The following is a 7660-nucleotide window of genomic DNA, read 5'->3' on the forward strand; positions in this document are numbered from 1 at the left end:
ACCCCAAATGGCAGTTAGCACTCGAAAGGAAGTTGGTGCCACATAGGTTGGGTCTCTTTGAGATTGGCCAATCGCTCCTCTGAGACTGTCATAATTTGGGCTCCTAGTTCGGCCATTGCAACACGGTTTTCAAACCAGCGTTTTTCAAAGTGACTTCGACTCTTTGATTGTCGCTTTAGTTGCTCTTTCTCTAAGAGATTTGGTTGGCAAAGCACGTCATTGAATGTCACAGTTAAGCGTAGTTGATCGGCTTCCTCATCAGAGATGAGTCTCATGCGTTATTTCCCGAGTTGCTTCTTGGGAATGCACCCATGTCCGCAAGGACGTAGACACGTGTGAATACTTTGAGTTTAGTATCCAACTCAGTTAAGCATTCTGCGACACTTCTATGTTCAACGAGGGCTTGCTCGGTTGCTATCTCATGCAAGGCTCTAGGATTTTGCCTAGGCTTTAGCATAGCTGGGGGCTCAGGCCTAGATGAGCAAGATTGGTAAATGCTAGGATTTCTTATGCTCTCGGGGTTTCCATGTTTCTCGTGAGGCTTTGTTATTGCGTTATGGTTCTCCTTGGATGTGACTGGTATAAATTTGTCACCCTGTTGTGATAGCATTGTATCAACTCTTGATTGGTCAATGCGAGTTCTGTTGTCGGTGGATTGAGTGTTTTGAAAGAAACCATTGATGGTAATGGCTGCTTTGATTTTTCAGATCACACAGATGTGTCTGAGGTTTCACCGGTATTAGGAGAGACATCAATGGGCTCATTGGTAGATGAACTCGATGCTTGATTCCGTAGCTCTCAGCGCTCTTGCTCTCAATGTTCTTGGGGTCCACAACCACCTGTAACTGCTATTGTTTTCGCTAATTTCTCCTCTTTTTCTTGGTCAGTGAAGGTGCATAACTTAACGACTCAGGACCCTGAACTACGATAGCTGTTGATGTGCTTGGTTGGGCCTCAGCTTTCCCCTTCTCTGGTGTGTCCTCATGGGACGTAATTGCACCCTGCTGGACAGCCTTGCTAGGTTGATTGGTCAAATGCGCCATCTCCTTGGCCACATCGTTGAGAGGTTTCTCCTTAAGCCTAGGCTTTAGGTGCCTTGGAAGTGCTGAAGTTGTCAAGGATGTTGGTTGCGACACCTCCCCCTCAGGTGAACTGCTAAGGATACGTTCCGCAAGGGTCGTTGTCATGGCCAAGGCCTGTGACTGCTGTGATCCCTGATTGAAAGTGGTAGCGGCTAGTCCAGTGGGCTGGCTAATCTTGGTGGATTGCGATGTCAAGTCCCTAGGGCTAATCTTGGTACTTTAGGTTGCACGGGCATATCCTTGGTCTGAGAGCTACGGATGGTGTCATGTCCCACCTCTTGGACATTTGGAAGCTTAGATGGAGATAGAGATTGGGATTGAGCAGCCGCCCTTGACGACTGCTATTGTGCTTCCTGTGTCCATTCGAAAAAAGAGGATGTAGGAGATCTGGGACTCTTAGGTGGACTTGGCACTGGGTGAATGATTTACTCCTTTCTTTGCTGCTTTCTTCTTGGCTTTCTTCCACTCTATGCGGTGGCACATAGGTGGTTGGCTATAGGCTCCACAACCCTCCTCATGCCTCCGCAGTGAGTCCCTGGCGCATGTCATGAGGTGGGATCTTTTGTTGTGAAGTATATCCCTCACTTTTGTGCGTCCCCAATCATCCAAGAATCACTGACCCTTAGGATTTGGGTACCTCCTATGGACTGCCCTCAACACCTCCTGCCACAAGTCACTTTTCTGATTTTTGAAGGCAATGAAATAATCTTTATACGTCGCACACACGATGCTCCTCATGTACGCCATTACATCCCTTCCTTCATCATCATGAAAGGTGCCACTGTGAGAAATGCGGGATCTAGAGCATGGCAAAACCGGAAGCTATGGGGGATGAAATGAGAAGTGTGAACTCATGATGGAGAAGACAAAGACACTGTTTGTTACACAAGTGAATTAGGTTCCAAGATTGAGACTTGGATTCATAAACACAATCTTGTGTATGTGGACAATGACATTGACACTTCACTGAAAAGAAAAGAGCTCTGATGCCATGTGAGAAATGCGGGATCTAGAGCATAGCAAAACCGGAAGCTATGGGGGATGAAATGAGAAGTGTGGACTCATGATGGAGAAGACAAAGACACTGTTTGTTACACAAGTGAATTAGGTTCCAAGATTGAGACTTGGACTCATAAACACAATCTTGTGTATGTGGACAATGACATTGACACTTCACTGAAAAGAAAAGAGTACTATCATTGCATTAAGAAAGGAAGCAAGTACAATGCTTTATAGGAAAGTAGGAAATTGCAGTAGGCACCATTGTGCATATGGGATAAGTTAGCCTGTATATCCTTGACCCTCAAGCTCCATACAAAGAGGCTGTTTAGTGAGTGTGATTGCTGATTCTCAACAGCCACCAGCATCTGTAACTCTATAGTACTGGCGTACAACCTCCTCTATGTGATCTATTGGTGAGGGTGATCGCTCGCTCCCTCCTAGGCAACCCCCACACAAGCCTCGTCCTCCCCCTCGACTCTCCCTCCTCCCTCTCTGTCGACTACCCTCTGTCTCGCTAGATGCACATGCTTCTGCAGATGCTTGTGCTTCAGCTAATGCACATAGAGGTGCTACACATGGAGTACCTGCATGTGGAGTATCTACAATTGGAGCTTGGGAAGTAGTACCAGGCAAAGACGTCAAAGGCGTTCCAGACATGACACTGAATACCTCGTCCGCTGTGGGAGAGCGGCCAAGGTCTCTGGTCATCTCTCCCATGAAGTCTTCCCTACTAGGAAAACCTCCGAAAAATGCATTGACCCCCCTGCCAAACGAGGCCAATGTATCATTCATGCGATCCAAATCCAGGTCATTGCTAGATGAACCAGGATACGACATCTGCAAAAAAAACACAGGAAAAAGAAAATTTGTTTGCATACAAAAAATCATATATTACCTACATTTTTAAAGAGCTTTCTTTAGACATTGAGCATAAAACTTAAGTGCTAATGCTTCTCATAAACAAGAAAACTGATAAACACAAACATGGGATTGGTCACATTCATCATTGCAAAAATATATTATTTCTTATCAGAGCTGGGAGAGCTGGCGCGTGTATAACGGTGTCTAAAATGTAGGTTAGACACGCTCTCAGACGCGCTCCCAAAGTCAACCTTTTGTTCAGCGCGTCTATATTCGCATCTGAGATGCAATATAGACGCGCTGTCAGACGCAAATTCCAAGTCAATCTGCACGCGCGTGTATCATCACGTGTAGATTGACCTGCACACGCATCGGCACACGTGCTCTAAGACGCACCCTCAGACGCAATGAGAGGAAACATTTTTTCGCGTCTATACCTGCGTCTACCATGAAATGTAGACGCGCTATCAGACGCGCTCAGTCGGCTGATTTTAGCTTGACGATCGCCATTGATGATTTACAAAATGCAATACATAATGGAATCAGAAATCCTAAATACAGAAACAGAGCAGAGAGAGAAAGAGAGAAACACAGAGAGAGAGAGAGAGAGAGAGAGAGAGAGAGAGAGAGAGAGACTCACCTTGGGTGTTTGGTGTGGCGAGTGGTGGCACTTCTTCCTTCTCCTTCTTCCTCTCCTTGGTAAGTTACCCTCCCTTGATGCTTGCTTGCTTGCTTATTGCTTCTTCTTGTTCTCCTCTCTCTTGTTCTCTCTTTCTTCCTCTCCTTGGCTTTCCTTTTTCCCTTCTTGCGTGTTTGAAATGAAAGAAGAGGTGAGTCATGAGGAGGTGAGGCATGAAGAGACTAGGTGAGGCATGAAGAGACTGCATGTCGACTAAACTCAAGCTTCAGAACCGCACAAAACGTAGGAAAGGAAAGGCGCAGTTTAAAATGAAATGATTTAAGTATGGTTTGAATTTTGACATGTGTGTCTATTTTTGCGTGTATATGCGCATCTATTGTTCAGGTAGACGCGAGTATAGACGTGAATATAGACGCGAAAATAGACGTTAATATAGACGCATACGTAAACGCGGATATAGATGCACATTTAGGTTTTATCATAATTTTTTGTTTTTAAGATAAGTTTTGATAGTGAATTCTTATCATAAGTTTTAATGTATTTATGATGATTTTTGTGTATTTAAAATTGAGATCTTAGAATAATTAATACGCTAGCTTTAAGTTTTTATGTAAACATATGAATGACAAATATTTTGATGTTGTCATGAATTAGGTTTAATCATGTCGTCGTCATCACCTAGTGCGGTGCATGCTAATGAGTCAATGAGCACATCCTCAAGTAAGGATGAAACATTACGTCTTCATAATCGAGATGCATGGCTACGACGAAAAATTAGATGCATGTGTGATCGTTGTCGAGGGTGTATTTTTCAAGCACGTTGAATTGCAATGTCACACCTCAGCTTATATGCAGAATGGGGCCGAGAAAAATCACCGGTATTCATTGTTTTTTTTAACAACTAAGATTGCTAGTCTATGTTATGGGAATTATATATCAACGTATATGAAACTCCCTTTTGTGGTTGTGCAGGATGCGATGCCACATTCTCAGATGCTCCCTCCCGGGCGTCGAAAGGTTGCAAAACGTCGACGCGAGGAGGCAAAGTCTTCAAGAAGAGTAGAGACTGACGACCATGATAGTAGCCCTCATGAAATGCCCCATCAAGTCATAGAGGATGAGATTTTGAACAACATGGTACACCATCTATTTTCGCAACCGGTTCAAGGAGAAGGTCACTCTACAAGCTAGATGATCCACTATATGTAGCATCATCTACTCCGTTGTATGAAGGTTGTACATACTCCGTTCTTCGTGCGTCCCTCGAGATACTTAACTTGCAAACAATTTATGGATGGAGTAATGTCAGTTTGGATGCGTTATTGAAGTAGGTATCAATTCAATTTGGCTTATGAATCATAATATTAATTGTTCTATTTTGAAATTAGACAAAAATATATGTTGGTGGTTTTTTAACTCACTTTTAAAAATATATGTAGGTTATTATCACAAATGCTTCCAAAAGGAAACAAATTGCCAACTAAGAGAGAGCAAACAAGACATTACTTGACATCTTTGGGAGGCCTCGATTATGTCAAGATCCATGCATGTGTCAATGATTGTGTCTTATTTCGTGGGATTCATGAGTTCGCATGAGTGTCCTGTTTGTAGTGAATCAAGATACGAAGTGGAGATGAAGTCAATGGATGTGTCTCGTAAGGTTTTGCAACATTTTCGAATTGTTCCATGTATAAAACTTATGTTCAAGTGTAAATCTATTAGAAAGCTCATGTCATGGCATGCTAGTCATGGTTCAAGTGATGAAAAATGAAAGATCCCTGTAGACACACTGGCATGGCAACATATAGATAATTTGTGACCCCTTTTCAAAGAAGAGCCAAGAAATTTGAGATTTGGTTTAGGTATGGATGGAATCAATCCATTTGGCATCAAAAGCACATCATACAGTGTATGTCCAGTGGTATTGGTGAACTATAATATTCCTCCATCCATGGAAATTAAAAAGGGACATGTAATGTTGTCCCTTCTGATTCCTGGAAAGCACAAGGTAAAAAACATGGACATTTACTTAGAGCTTTTGATTGAAGAGTTAGAAATGTTATGGGAAGGTATTGAGGTGCAAGATACAAGTGCATCTGCATCCTCTAGAGATTTCACATTGAAGGCCATGTTGTTGTGGACCATGCATGACTTTCTAGGATACGGAGAGTGTTCAAGTACATGCATATAACTCTATATTTGAAATTCAAGACTTGAATCAATTGCATTTTATTAATTCACTTTTTTTTAAGGTTTAACCACATCAGGATATCATACATGTCCTATTTGCGGTCCCTCTCTAGTTTCCTCTAGGTCGGCACGTTTAAAGAAGGTTATCTATGACAATCATCATCGATTTCTTCCTATTGACCATCCCAAATATGTTCTCCCTACTAATGGAATGACTCCACAATCTCTAACCATTCGAGATTGGAAGGAGAGATGGATTAATGTCGACAGCCACCCTCCACTCGGCATGAGTCGGTAAGAAGTGCATTTCTCTTGATTGAATTTAAAGTATTTAGCATGATGAATTGTTTACATAATATATTGTTTGTTTGTTAGGTTCTCTATATTTTTTTGTCTTCCGTACTGGACTGAACTCAAGATCAATCACCTCTTGGACCCCATGCACATATTCAAAAATGTTGTATCTACATTATGGGATCACTTGATAGGGGCTCGTGATTCAGTTTTAATGTAAGGGAGGATTTACGTAACATTAGTCCTATTGACGAGCCTGGCCACGCATTGGACCCAGAGGAAAGATTGAGCTACCCCATACACCTTGGATGTTGTCAAAGAACAAGGAAAAAATAGTGAATGTACAAATATATAGCTTTCGAACACCCACAGGATGTATGAGATGTCTCAAGGGAGCCTTCATAAAGAAAAAGAAAAGAGGTGTGGAGCAACTATCTGGTTTGAAGTCCCACGATTGGCACCAAATGATTCAAGTAAGGGTATCTCTAACCATGAATATAGTAATTAGTGGAGTAACTGTGTGTAAACTTTGGGGTATGATGACTTTTTCCTCAACTAATCATTTGATCTATGAATATTGTTTACATTCACTTCGTACTTCCTACTAGCATATCCCATTGTGTATCCAAAGATGTATGTGATATCATTTACAAGATGGGAGAGCTTGTGAGGTGTGTATACATTGTATTTTTTCATTATATATCTTTGAATTTCTACACAAAAATAAACAATTCTCAAATACATCCTGACAGATACGTGAGCTCGAAGGAAATTGATCCAAACACATTGCAAGATGCTCGAGTATTATTTGTTGAGGTGGTTTGTTTGGTGGAGGAAATTTTTCCTCGATCCATTTTGACTACTCAATTACATTTACTCATACATTTGATTGATGAGATCGCACTTTGTGGGGCAGTTCATGTAAGGCGGATGTTTTTTCTTGAGCGCTTCATGAAAACCTTGAAAGATTTTGTGAGGCAAAAAGCACGGCCTGAGGGAAGCACGGCTGAGGGTTGGTTAGTGCAATCATCCCTTGTTTATATTTCTGAATATCTTGCTGAAGTGGATCCCTCTCAACCACAGCTATGGAAAGATGATGAAGACTTGAGGATGACCTCTATAGTACCTCAAGGAAAAGTAATGAGTAAAGTGCTAACAAAATAAGAACTTCGTAAGTTAAATAGTTTTTGTGTGCTCAATAGTGATGTAATGAGCAAATGGGTGACACTATATAATGAAGCAAGGGCAAGAAGAAAAAGCGAAAGACAAGAATTTCGCACTAGATATGGATATAATGTCTCATTTTAGATCATCTAAATGCGCTCCCATGTCATATTGATATAGATTGGTTACATGAGGAAATTGAGAGAATGGAAAAAGAGGAGGAAATTAATATATCTCAAGAAGAGTGGGAATATGCACAAGGTTGCTTATCAAAGGTGAGACATACTATCAATTAATTTATTTTTATAAGTTTTATTTTATATAAATAATTGACATGTTTGATCTTTTATCTTTTACTACTAGTGCACATTATTCAATGCACTTTGGTGTGAGGGTAAACATCTTCGAACTCAACTATAGATGAAAA

This window comes from Lygodium microphyllum, chromosome 3 (assembly GCF_053477565.2).
Source record: "Lygodium microphyllum isolate KBCC chromosome 3, Lygodium_microphyllum_v1.1.10, whole genome shotgun sequence".
Lineage (NCBI taxonomy): Eukaryota > Viridiplantae > Streptophyta > Polypodiopsida > Schizaeales > Lygodiaceae > Lygodium > Lygodium microphyllum.